The sequence below is a fragment of the Orcinus orca genome, chromosome 11 (assembly GCF_937001465.1).
Source record: "Orcinus orca chromosome 11, mOrcOrc1.1, whole genome shotgun sequence".
Classification (NCBI taxonomy): Eukaryota; Metazoa; Chordata; class Mammalia; order Artiodactyla; family Delphinidae; genus Orcinus; species Orcinus orca.
Genome location: NC_064569.1, coordinates 9,834,617 through 9,848,478, shown reverse-complemented (window position 1 = coordinate 9,848,478; position 13,862 = coordinate 9,834,617). Strand labels below are relative to the sequence as shown.

The window sequence follows — 13,862 nt, the reverse complement described above, 5'->3', positions numbered from 1 at the left end:
CACAGAAGTCCCTGAAATCTTCAGGATAATTGTCTCCTGCCTTTACAAGTCTATAATTATAACCCTAGACTGTCTCAGGAGATTTCTACCGGCTCCCTCTGGTGTCATAGACATCCTCTCAATATCCCTGTTATTCATTTATCTGCATAGGCACAGTTGTTTGGTGACTGCCAGAGTAATTTAATGTTCTTCACTGTTTAGCTTTGGAACCTCCCCAAGTTCTTATATAAGATGTAACTATGAGATAAAGATGATGAATTTTAAATACATGAAACTGAACTTATACATCAAATGAATTTCCTTTAAAGGAGTCACTTTGAAAGGGGTAAATTTATTCCAATGAATAAGCTTTCTTGGAAACTGCTTTTGGAGCCAGTTTCTTACAAGCCACAACACAATATTACTTTCGCTGTATTACTTTCGAATGAGACGTTATTCTTTAAATTCCCAATCTGATGGTCCGCTTTGTTTATCTGAGGAGGCTCCAAATGATGTCTAGGTCTTTCTGAAAATTACCCTCAGAGAATAAAAATGTCACTACTTTCGTATACTGAAAGGAATATTGTTGAGGCTTTAAAGGCAATTCTAAAAGAGAAGATGCAAAACTCAAACACTGGCAAATCACTGGAATAAATGCAGAAGTCTTACCAGGTAACAAAACTAAAAGGATCAATCTCCATTTGGATATAAAAACTCTAATTTGTTTGTGTGTTTGGAATCACTATTAATACCATAAACCAACAATGCCCAGTACCCTATAAAGATCAGATCTTTACTTGGTATCATGGTTGGGTCAGGAAAACCAAACTTCAAATGTTAATCAGCTACATTTACCAGAAGCTGTGTCATAACAAGACGGCGAACCACTGCATCTAGCATTTTATAGGGTGGCTCCGAAATGAGCCTGAATACTCTGAGGCTCTGGAAGAAAATCCTTTCCACCACCATCTTAAAAGCTAGCTGCTTCAGCACTGCTCCCAAATTAGTTGTAACTTTTCAAAAACTGGTCTTTCAAAGCTTTCCTATTCTGTCTCATCACGTTTTGATTCCAATATAATAATATATACCTCAGGAAACTTTTTTTCAAAATCAAATACATGATTACCACTTGAAGGATAACTAGTTGATCCAAATATTACTATGGGCTAAATTTTAAATTATGCCTATATTATATCAACTGCACAATTTCAATAAAGTATTTTGAAATCACCCTAGATTAAAACAAAGTGTATTTGCTATTGATAGTCTTTAAAAAGCAATATATTTATAGCCTAAAATCATGTCTATAGTGAAATAAATGGTAATCACATCTATTCTTTATGTAGTAAAATGAGTCATCAGTCACATACCACTCACTATAATCCAATACCTTATATATTGCTGTTTTTAATTAATTCAGGAATGGAATTCAGGAATGGCTGCCTTTGAGAAGCCAGCAAGAGGACACAGTGTACTGCACAGACTTCACTGATTTTTTACACAAACCTAGCATAGTCATAAAAATCAAACAAAAGGTATAGCGCTTTGTTTAGTTTTCATGGTAGCAAAATATTTAAACTGGAACTATTTTATTCCTTTTTTTAAGTTAGAAAGGCACAGTAAATGAATCCAGGGTTCCTGCATTTTATGTCATCTGTAAAATTATATTTAAGACCACATAACCACCACTTCTCTAGCTTAATTTTTCCTCAGTAATAGACTGAATTATTGGCTTTTGGTGTCAGCTAAAATCTGATTACCATGCCAGTTTTCAAGAGAGTGAAACACATCACAGGATTATTATAAATCTTAAGTAAAATAATGTATGAAAGCACTTTTTTAGGAAAAAAAAGGGTATTATACAAATATAGGTTAGTATACTAGTTGCCTTAACAACTGAACTTTACATATTTCATAAGCCATAAAGATTGGGGAACGGATAAGGGAAGTTAATAAGAAATGAGGAACCAGGGGACTTCCCTGGTAGTCCAGTGGCTAAGACTCCACACTCCCAATGCAGGGGGCCCAGGTTCGATCCCTGGTCAGGGCACTAGATCCCACATGCATGCCACAACTAAGAGTTCGCATGCCACAACTAAAGATCCTGCATGCCGCAACTAAGACTCAGCGCAGCCAAAATACATTAATTAGTTAATTAAAAAAAAAGAAATACATGCTGTATTTTAAAAGAAAGAAAAGAAATGAGGAACCAGAAACTAAAACTGAAATCAACCCTACAAATTCCTTAAATATGTCTGAGCCAAAAACTAGTCTTACCAATGTTTCTTAGAATTTTCACAAACTCAGTGATAACCACATTGTCCCCTTGCTCTCTCTTATTCTGTGAGGAAGCACATTAATGTGGCTAAATAAAAGTACTGATTTTTACGCACCAACACAAAGGCCAAGAAGAAAACTATGAAAATAACCCCCCAATTTAACTTCTTTTCTGTTGTAGTTTTATTTCTACCGACATAGGGCCACGTGAAAATTTAAATAGCTGTTATTGTAACATGGTACCTCTTTATTGGCTATCCATTTTACCTCCTCTTCCTCCCCAAAACACATTTGAGCTGCAGAGAAAAGGTCCTAAGGGAAACACTCACAAGGCCTGTCTCCCTAACCCACACCACCAAGAAAAGCAACTTGCCAGCCATTGATTTTGTCTTGCCCTGCACAGGGAACTTATTTCACAAAGGTAGGATATTAGAGATGTTAGATTTCAGCAGGGCCTCTGCAGTTCTAAGTCTGTCTTCATTATATGTTAAAAACGTTAAAGTAAGAATGAAGGTCCTACTTTTCGGTTAACTATCTGTTTTTAACACTTTGAGATAAGCTAAAGCTAAAGGTCATGATTTTTAGAAAGTAAGCACCAAGGACTCTGTCATATTTTACCTTAGTACACAATAAGCATTTAATAAATATGACAGATAAAACACAAAAGACATTCCTAAGTAGCCAATGAGTCATAGAAGACATCACAAGGGAAATAAGAAAAATACTTGGAGATGAATGAAAAGGAAAACACAATATACCAAAACTTTATGAGATACAGCTTAAGCAGTGCTCAGAAGTAGCCATAAACACCTACATGAAGAAAGATTTTAAAATCAATAACCTAACTTTCTACCCTGAGAAACTAGAAAAAGAAGAGCAAATTAAACCTAAAACAAGTAGATGGAAAGAAATAATAAATATCAGACTAGAGATAAATAAGACAGAGAATGGAAAAACAACAGGGAAAAAAATATCAATAAAACCAAAAGTTGGTTCTTCAAAAAGACCAACAAAATTGACACACCATTAGCTAGACTGACCAAGAGAAAACATTCAGAATCCTAAACTCAAGACTGAAAGACAAGACATCACTATTACCTTTACCAAAGTAAAAATGGTTTCACGGGAATATTATGAAAAATTGCCAAAAAACTAGATAACCTAGTTGAAATGGACAAATTTCTAGAAAGACACAAAGTAGCAAGACTGACTCAAGAAGGAATAGAAAATCTAAAAAGACCTATGACAAATAAAGAGACTGAAAAAGTAATCAAAAAAATTCCCATAAAGACAAGTCCAGGTGACTTTACTGGTAAATTACCAAACATTTAATAAATTAACACTAATTCTTTTAAAACCTCTTCCAAAAAGCGGAAGAGGAAAGAACATTTCCCAGTTCATCCTATGAGCCAATATTAGCCTAATACCCAAACCAAAGATATCATAAGAAAACTAAAGACCAGTATGCCTCACGAATATAGATGGAAAAGTCTTCAATAAAATACAAGCAGACTAAATCTAACAGCATATAAAGAGGACTATCTACCATAACTATGTGATTTATCCCAGGAATAAAGGTTGGTCTAACAACTGAAAATCAATTACTGTAATACACCATATCAATAGGAAAAAGGACAAAAATTACATGTTCATCTCAATAGACTCAGAAAAAGCACTTGACAAAATCCAACACCCTGGGGCTTCCCTGGTGGCACAGTGGTTAAGAATCTGCGTGCCAATGCAGGGGACTTAGGTTCGAGCCCTGGGGTCCGGGAAGATCCCACATGCTGCGGAGCAACTAAGCCCATGTGCCACAACTACTGAAGCCCGCATGCCTAGAGTCCGTGCTCTGCAACAGGAGAAGACACTGCAATGAGAAGCCCATGCACCACAACAAAGAGTAGCCCCCACTAGCCGCAATTAGAGAAAGCCTGTGCGCAGCAACGAAGACCCAATGCCAATTAAAAAAAAAAAATCCAACACCCTTATATGATTTTAAAAAAACCATAACACTCAAAAAACTAGGAATAGAAGGGAACTTCTTCAACCTGGTAAAGGGCATCTATGAAAAAAAACACAGCTAACATCATTTAAAGGTGAAAGATTGAATACTTTCCCTCAAAGATCAGAAACAAAACAAGGATTTTTGTCTTCTCTTGTCACTTCTATTCAACATTGTACTGGAGGTTCTAGCCACAGCCATTAGGCAAGAAAAAGAAAGAGAAGGCATTCAGATTACAAAGGAAAAAGTAAAACTATTTCTATTTGAAGGTGATATGATCTTATATATAAAAAATCCTAAGGAATCCACAAAAAAACTATTAGCGCTCATAAATGAGTTGAACAAAGTTGCAAGACACAAGGTCAATATACAAAAATCAGTTGTGTTTCTATATACAATGAACAAGCTGAAAATGAAAACATTCCATTTAGAATATCATCAAAAAGAATAAAATACTTAGGAATAACCTTAATAAAATAAGTGCAGGGACTCCCCTGGTGGTCCCGTGGTTAAGAATCTGCCTTCCAATGCAGTGGACATGGGTTTGATTCCTGGTCAGGGAACTAAGATCCCAAATGCTATGGGGCAACTAAGCCCGTGCGCCACAACTACAGAGCCCATGCGCTCTGGAGCCTGCACACCACAACTAGAGAGCCTGCATGTCGCAACTAGAAAAAAGCCCATGCACCGCAACGAAAGATACCGCATGCCACAACAAAGATCCCACGTGCCACAACTAATACCCAACTCAGCCTAAACTTAAAAAAAGAAAAAAGTGCAAGACATATACTGAAAGCCACAAAAATCACTGTAAGAAATTAAAGAAGACCTAATAAAAAGAAAGACATTCCATGTTAATGGATTGGTAGACTTAATATTGTTAAGATGACAATATTCCCCAAACTGAGCTATAGATTCAACACAATTCCTATCAGAATTCCAGCTGACGTTTTGCAGAAATTGACAAGATAATCCTAAAATTCATATGGAAATACAATGGACCCAAAAAAGCCAAAGCAATCTTGAAAAAGAACAAAGATGAAGGACTCACACTTTCTGATTTCAAAACTTATTAGCTACACTAATCAAGATAGTGTGGTACTGGCACAAGGACAGACATATAGATCAATGGAAAAGAATTGAGCATCCAGAAATAAACCTTTATGTTTACGGTCAATTGATTTTCAACAAGGTGCCAAAACAATAGAGAAATGAGGAAAGAATAGTCATTTCAATAAACAGTGCTGGAACAACTGGATATCTACAAAGAAGAATTAACTTGCACTCCTACAACATGCCATACACAATGATTAACTCAAAACAGAACAAAGGTCTGAATGTAAGAGAGACAACTATAAAACTCTTAGAGGAAAACATACGAATAAATCTTTGTGACCTTGGATTAGGCAATGGTTTCTTAGGTATGACCTCATAAGCAACAAAAGAAAAAATAAATTGGACTTCACAAAATTAAAAATGTTCTGCTTCAAAGGACACCATCAAGGTGAAAAGACAATCCACTGGGAGAAAATACTTGTAAATCATACATAAGGGACTTACATCCAGAATATATAAAGAACACTCATAACTCAACAATAAAAATATAAATAATCCAATTAGAATGTGGGCAAAGTATCTGAATAGACAGTTCTCCAAAGAAGATATACAAATGGCCAATAAGCATATGAAAAAATGCTTAACATCATTAGTCATTAGGGAAATGTGAATCAGAATCATGAGATACCACTTTAAACCCACTAGGATGGCTATATAATCAAAAAGACAGCCAAGAACAAGAACTGGTATAGATGTGGAGAAATGGAACCCTCATACATTGCTGTTGGGAATGTAAAATGGTGGCCACTTTGGAAAACAGTTTGGCAGTTCCTCCAAAATATTAAACACAGAATTACCATGTGACTCAGCAATTCTACTTCTAGGTGTATCCCCAAAAGAAATGAAAACATATGTCACATAAGAACTTGTACACAGATGTTCAGAGCACCATTGTTCATGATAGCTAAAAAATGGAAACAACCCAAATATCTATCAACTGATGAATGGATAACAAAATGTGGTATATCCATACAATGGAATATTATGCAGCCAAAAAAAGGAATGGAGTACTGATACATGGTACAACATGGATGAACCTTGAAAACATTATGCCAAGTGAAAGAAGCCAAATACAAAAGGCCACATACTATATGATTCCATGTACATGGAATGTCTAGAATAGGCAATCTATAGCAACAGAAAGTAGATTCGTGGTTGCTTAAGGCTGGAAGGAGAAGGAGATAATAGGGAGTGACTGCTAAAGGTTTTTTTGTTTTGTTTTTAATTAATAGACTTTGTATTTTAGAGCTGTTTTCAGTTCACAGGAAAATTCAGCAGAAAGTACAGAGTTCCCATATATCCCCTCTCTCTCTGCCTGCACAGTTTCACCTATTAACATCTTGCACTAGTGTGGTACATTTGTTACAACTGATGAACCCCATGTTGATATATTATTAATAAGTAAAGTCCATAGTTTACTTAAGGGTTCACTCTTTGTGTTGTACAATTCTATGGGTTTTGACAAATGCATCGTGTCATATATCTGCCATTAGAGTATAATACAGAATATTAAAATCCCTAAAAATCCCCTGCACTCTACCTATTCCTCCCTCCCTCTCCCGTGAAACCTTGGCAACCACTGACCTTTATTACTCTACAGTTTTGCCTTTTCCAGAATGTCAGATAGTTGGACTCATACAGTGCGCAGCCTTTTCAAACTGGCTTCCTTCACTTAGCAATATGCATTTAAGTTCCCTCACACCTTTTTGTAGCTTAATAGCTCGTTTCTTTCTATTGCTAAATAATATGAATAACATTCCATTATATAACAGTTTGTTTATAAGGGTTTCTTTTGGGGTGATGAAAATGTTCTGGAATTAGATAGTGGTGATCATTGTACAACTGTGTGAATACACTAAAAAATCACAGAATTATATACTTGAAAAGGATGAATTTTATGGTATGGGCTATTTTAAAAAATGACATGAACCTTAGCGGCAGAAAGAATAGCAGCAAAGGAAGAATCAAGGTGGCGCAGAGACACGAGCAGATGAGAAAGACCACGAGGGAGGGGAGGGGTCAAGCATAAAGCTCCTACTTTATGAGTTTTAAAAGGCTGAGAATTAAGATAAAACTACTGCATTTAGCCAAGAGGGAGCTCCTGATGCCACAGGCTCCCCAGTCAACGGGTTTAACGTCTGTGGAAAGCAGAGGTGTGATTGTAGATGCCCTTTAGGGGCTTCTTCCAATGAGGAGGACTCCAGTGTCCAGATTAAATCCTATTCCAAAGATTCTTGGATCATTTCACTTTGGCTTTTTAGGAACAAACAACAAAAACAAATTCAGAGCTAAATCTGGGCGTGCAAGGAGCAAGCACTCACTGCGGGCAAGGCCTTGAGCTAGGCCTCCACGTGTCAGGCTCACGTTATTTCACACCAGGGGAGGTTAACACTGTTATGCTCATCTTTTTCAGGTAAAGAGGGGAAATTTAATTTCTTATTTAACAACCATTTATTGAACACTCACTTTGCCCCAAACACTGTCAAACTCTAGGAATATTAATGTAAGAAGATAGGGTCCTTATCTTTTTTTTTTTTGTGGTACGCGGGCCTCTCACTGTTGTGGCATCTCCCGCTGCGGAGCACAGGCTCCAGACGCGCAGGCTCAGCGGCCATGGCTCACGGGCCCAGCCGCTCCGCGGCATGTGGGATCTTCCTGGACCGGGGCACGAACCCGTGTCCCCTGCATCGGCAGGCGGACTCTCAACCACTGCGCCACCGGGGAAGCCCAGGGTCCTTATCTTTAATATATTTAATAGACTTCTGAAATGCAGCAGACATGAAATAAACACCATTATAAAGGGCAGGATATCAGTACATACAGGAGTCCTGCTGGGAGAAGGATGCACACACACAGATAAGCATAGTGATCTCTTTATTTCATGGATATAAAATCTAGATAGAACCCAAGCCCCCTGATTAGCATCACAGCAACTGACTCAAGATGCTCAGTTGTCACAAGCTGACTCACTCTCATCAAGCGTGACTATTTCCCTTCTAGATTCCTAGGTAGGACTCATTAACCTGAACATATAACTCCCTGAAAAGGCTCTAAAGCGGACAGATGCTTTAAATGCAGTGCTATATTAATGCTATATAGTCATTCATTTAATGACTGGATTCATTTAATCCAGCTCACTGTGACATTAGTCACTTGATGGAGGGCAGCGGTGAGGAGGTTAACTCACAAATTTTTTCATTTTATGCGTCTCTGAAATTTCCCTCTGCTATTGACGACTCTCTGTGCCCACCCACTGAAGTCATGCCAGTTTATTCCTTTACAACATGTCTGATTCAGCTCTTCTTCTCTATTCCTACTACCTACATTAGTACCCTACTTACAGAGTATTGCCGTGGGTTTCCCGGTGGGTCTCCCTCCCATCCCTCCTTTTCCATCCTTACTTCCCTGGTTAATCTGTCTTGCAAAGAACTGCCAAGTTAGCCTTTCTTTTCAGCTTATTAAAATAACTTTAGTGTATTTTTTTTTCATTGTGAAAAAGTAATACCTGATCATTCTAGAGAGAACAAACTTTAACGGCCCTTTGGCCATGTCACGCTCCAGCTCAAGGGAAGGCCTCTGGCTCAGCACTGCTTACCAGGTCACCAAATCCAGAATACTGACTTCCTGTAGCTGCTGTAACAACCACCACGAAGTTGGTGGCTTAAAACAACAGAAATGTACTCCCTCTGCTCTGGAGGCCAGAAAGCTGGCAGGGCTGCTGCACCCCCTCCAGAGGCCCTAGGGGAGAAGCCATCCTTCGCCTCTTCCGGCTGCTGGCAGCTGTGAGCATTCCTTCCTTTGTGGCCACGTGGATCCAGCCTCTGCCCCTGTGGTCACACTGCCTCCACAACTGTCTGTCAAATCCCCTCTGCCTCACTCTTAGGGGGACACTTGCCATTGGATTTAGGGTTCACCCAGAGAACCCAGGATAAATTCCTCCTCTCAAATACTTAACTAAATCACATTTTTGGCCATTCACTCTTTTACCATATAAGGGGACCGGTTCCATTAGCACATGGATGTATCTTTTTAGAGGCCACCATTCAGCCCACTACATCCAGGCTCCTGCTCACCGAGCCAATTTTCTCTTTCGTTTTTCCCAACAAGTCATGCCTGTGTCCTTGGGGAGCTCACCCCACGCCCTGCACTCCTACCTATACTCACCATTTCTCTAAACGCTCCCTCTCCACCCCCGCCCCTGCCGCCCGATCCAAACCTGCAAATATTATGCTCTCTTTGGTTAGGGCCAGCCCTGGCCCTCTTTCTGTGAAGCTCTTGCTGACAGTCACCTTCTGTCTACACATTATTTTTCGTCTCCGAATCTCTGGAACATATAGTCACCATCACGCTGAATTGACACGGTATACTGGTTATTTTTAGTGGCCTCACAGATTTAAGTTCTATCTCCCCAAGTGATGTGCGCACCGCAGGCACAGAAGCTGTGTTTTCTATTCCAATCCCCACTGTATCTGGCCCAGAGCCAGGCATTTAAAAGGCATTTATTAAAAGACTGATAATTGGATGAATAAATGCAAAGAAAAATTAGCAATATTTTGCAATTTAATTTAAATTGGTATTACTATGACCACCACTACCACCAGCTAATAGAAGTTGATAAAAAAAAAACCAAACCTCTCTCATAAGGGATATAAAATCTCAAAAACCAATCAATAACTCTTATTATTTTACCACCCTTTTAGCATTTATTTACATCCTAATGCTCTTAATTCTTTTTTTAAAAAATATATTTATTTATTTATGGCTGTGTTTGGTCTTCATTGCTGGGCGCGGGCTTTCTCTAGTCGCAGCGAGTGGGGGCTACTCTTCATTGTGGTGCGCGGGCTTCTCATTGTGGTGGCTTCTCTTGTTGAGGAGCACGGGCTCTAGGCACGCGGGCTTCAGCAGTTGTGGCACGTGGGCTCAGCAGTTGTGGCTCGTGGGCTCTAGAGTGCAGGCTCAGTAGTTGTGGCGCACGGGCTTAGTTGCTCTGTGGCATGTGGGATCTTCCTAGACCAGGGCTCGAACCCATGTCCCCCTGCATTGGCAGGCGGATTCTTAACCACTGCGCCACCAGGGAGGTCCCCTAATGCTCTAATTCTTAAGGCGACCCATAAAAGTTTCAAGTTGTTAAGTCTAAGAGAATTACTGCATTTACATGAAGTGGCAGCATCAGCCCCAGCTAAGAAGGAAAATAGCAGGAAAGCTTGTTTCACTTTTCTTTTGAAAACATAAAGTGAAACGTTATCTGCCATCGATTAAAGAAAAATAAGATAGATATGAATGCGGCCAGCCACTGCTCTTTACCACTTTAAAGAAAAAAACAAGCAGCTATACTTTCATTTGGTGTCAAGGCTCCCATAACTTCCTTCACAGCTGTTGGCTAGGCTTCTTCTCTTTTCTTATTTACCAGATCTTCAGAAAGAGAGAAAGTCTAATCACATCTTCCTGCTGCTAACCCTTCTGCCAGTTTTTCTCATCAACAGAGGAGAAACAAGATAAAGCAGGCATTTCTGACTGTTAACTCCTGCCTCTCCTCTCCCGACCCCTAATCCTCCCCTTCCCCAGCTATTACTGTTGGAAGCTAAATATAATACATGTATTTTAGCAATGCCCCAAACTGTTACAAACTGACTCAGTAAGAGTGGCCTACAGGCATATCTCATTTTATCGTGCTTCACTTTACTGCATTTTTTAACAAACTTAACGTTTATGGCAATCCTGCATTGTTGGATGATGGCTAGCATTTTTTGGCAGTAAAGTATTATTTAAGTAGGGTATGTACTTTTTTTTTTAGACATAATGCTATTGTATACTTAATCGACTACAGTATAATGTAGACATAACTTTTATATGTACTAGGAAACCAACAAATTCATGTGACTTTGCTTTATTACATATTTGCTTTACTGCAGTAGTCTGGAAATGAACCCACAGTATCTCTGAGAGGTCGGCCTGTACACTTAACTGTCTTTGCTTCTTCACCACCCACTCTTCCCCAACCGCTACGTTTTGGCTTCTGCCCCATCACTCTGTTGAAACTTCTCAAGCTAGGTTCATAAACAATCTCCTGTTTTTGAAGTCCAATGGATACTTTTTCACTACTTACTTTACATGGAATAACAACCTTTTTTTTCCTGGTTCTCCTGTATCACTAACCTCTCCTTTTCAGTTTATTTTGCTGAGTCATATTCCTTGGCCTCTTCTGATCATTTTAAAGTTTTCCTGGGTTCTGTCTCTTTAGCTCTCTCTTCTGTCCACCGTCTTCATCCTTCAAGGATTTTATGCACGCTGCATCAACCACAACCTACCTTGTAATGGTCTCTAGCATGGTCTTCAGCTCAGGCCTTTCTTCTGAGCAATCTAACCAAGCTGGTGAGGAGTCACAGAGGACCAGCATTTGTTTTGAACCCATTATGTACTAAGTTTGTTTTAATACATATATAACATTTAATTCTCACACTAACTCAATAAGGCTTTATTAACACATCCAATTATAGGTAAAGAAATACAGTTCTGAAAAGATTAAAATAATTGGCCAACATAAACCATAGCAATATTTTCTCAGGCCAGTCTCCCAAGGCAAAAGAAATAAAAGCAAAAATAAACAAATGGCACCTAATCAAACTTTAAAGCTTTTGCACAGCAAAGGAAACCATCAACAAAAAAGACAACCTACAGAATGGGAGAAAATATTTGCAAACAATGCGAATGACAAGGGGTTAATATCCAAAATATTAAACAGCTCATATAACTCAATACCGAAAAAACAAAAACCCAAACAACAAATGGGCAGAAGACCTAAATAGACATTTCTCCAAAGAAGACATACAGATGGCCAACAAGCACATGAAAAGATGTTCAACATTGCTTATTATTAGAGAAATGCAAATCAAAACCACAATGAGGTATCACCCCACATCTGTCAGAATGGCTATCATCAAAAAGTCTACAAATAATAAATACTGGAGAGGGTGTGGAGAAAAGGAAATCCTCCTACACTGTTGGTGGGAATGTAAATTGATACAGCCACTATGGAGAACAGTATGGAGGTTCCTTAAAAAAACAAAAATGGAACTACCATATGATCCGGCAACCCCCCTCCTGGGTATATATCTGGAAAAGAGGAAAACTCTAATTCAAAATGATATATGCACCCAGTGTTCACAGCAGCACTATGGCAGTCCACAGCCAAGACATGGAAACAACCCACGTGCCCATTAACAGATTACTGGCTTAAGAAGATGCGGTATATATGTACATACAATGGGATATTACTCAGCCATAAAAAAGAATGAAATATTGCCATTTGCAGCAACATGGATGGACCTAAAGAATATTATACGTAGTGAAGTAAGTCAGACCAAGACAAATATTATATGATATCACTTAATGTGGAATCAAAAAATAATACAAATGAACCTATATACAAAACAGAAACAGACTCACAGACATAGAAAACAAATTTATGATTACCAAATGGAAAAGGGAGGGGGGTAGGGATAAATTAGGATTATGGGATTATCAGATACATGCTACTATACACAAAATAGATAAGCAGCAGGGATTTACTGTATAGCACAGGGAACCATATTCAATACCTTGTAATAACCTATAATGTAAAATAATCCAAAAAATATATATATATAACTAAATCACTTTGCTGTATACCTGAAACTAATACAGTACTGTAAATCAACTATACTTCAATAAAAAAATAATAATCTGTCCAAAATCATAATAGCTTTAAGTGGCAGAAATTAGATTTGAACTCTGGTTATATGCCAAAATCTATGTTCCTTCCTGATTGGACCATCTGCCTCTAGTCTTGTTCCAGTTCCTACATCTTTACCCTAATCCAGTCTCCATATAGCCATGAACATTTTTTTTGAAAACACAAATCTGATATTATCACCTTTGCTTTAAAATCCTTTAATAGCTCCTCAACAACTATGGTGCCTTGGTTTTCAAACAAAATTCAAATTCCCAGGCCCTGTTCCCCAAAAATTCTGATTCAGTCTTCTTTATTTCACACTTTGAAAAATACTGGCCCAAATTTCTGAGCTTAACTTGCCAAGCAAATCATGATCTGGCCCCTGATTATCCGTCCATCCTTATCTCTGCCCACACCTCTACTTGTGCCTTATGCTCTAGCTCAGGGATCAGTAAACTCCAGCCCAACTGGCAAGCCAAAGCCAGCCTGTTGCCTGTTTGGGGAAATAAAGTTTTATCAGAACACAGCCATATCCATTCATTACATTCTGCCTACAGTTGCTTTCACGCTGCAGTGGTAGAGTTAATTGCGACAGATCGATCACATGGCCCACAAATATTTACTATCTGCCCCTTTAAAGAAAATTCCCCAATTCCTGCTCTAGCTTGTAGCAAAATACGTATTTCCCAGTGCAATATGCTTTAGTATAGGACGTTCCCTCTTTCCCATTTTCTGAGGGAATCCTATTCTTCTTTACAGATTCATTCCTACTGTGTG

General features: G+C 38.6%; 2 protein-coding genes across 6 annotated transcripts in view; one reads left to right on the top strand and one right to left on the bottom strand.

Moving 5' to 3' along the window:
• The window catches only part of GPR19 (G protein-coupled receptor 19), an 82,531-nt gene that overhangs the window by 51,425 nt on the left and 17,244 nt on the right, over window positions 1–13,862 (top strand). The gene's annotated exons all lie outside the window — the stretch shown is intronic.
• CREBL2 (cAMP responsive element binding protein like 2) overlaps window positions 1–13,862 on the bottom strand; it is a 56,450-nt gene that overhangs the window by 38,127 nt on the left and 4,461 nt on the right. The gene's annotated exons all lie outside the window — the stretch shown is intronic.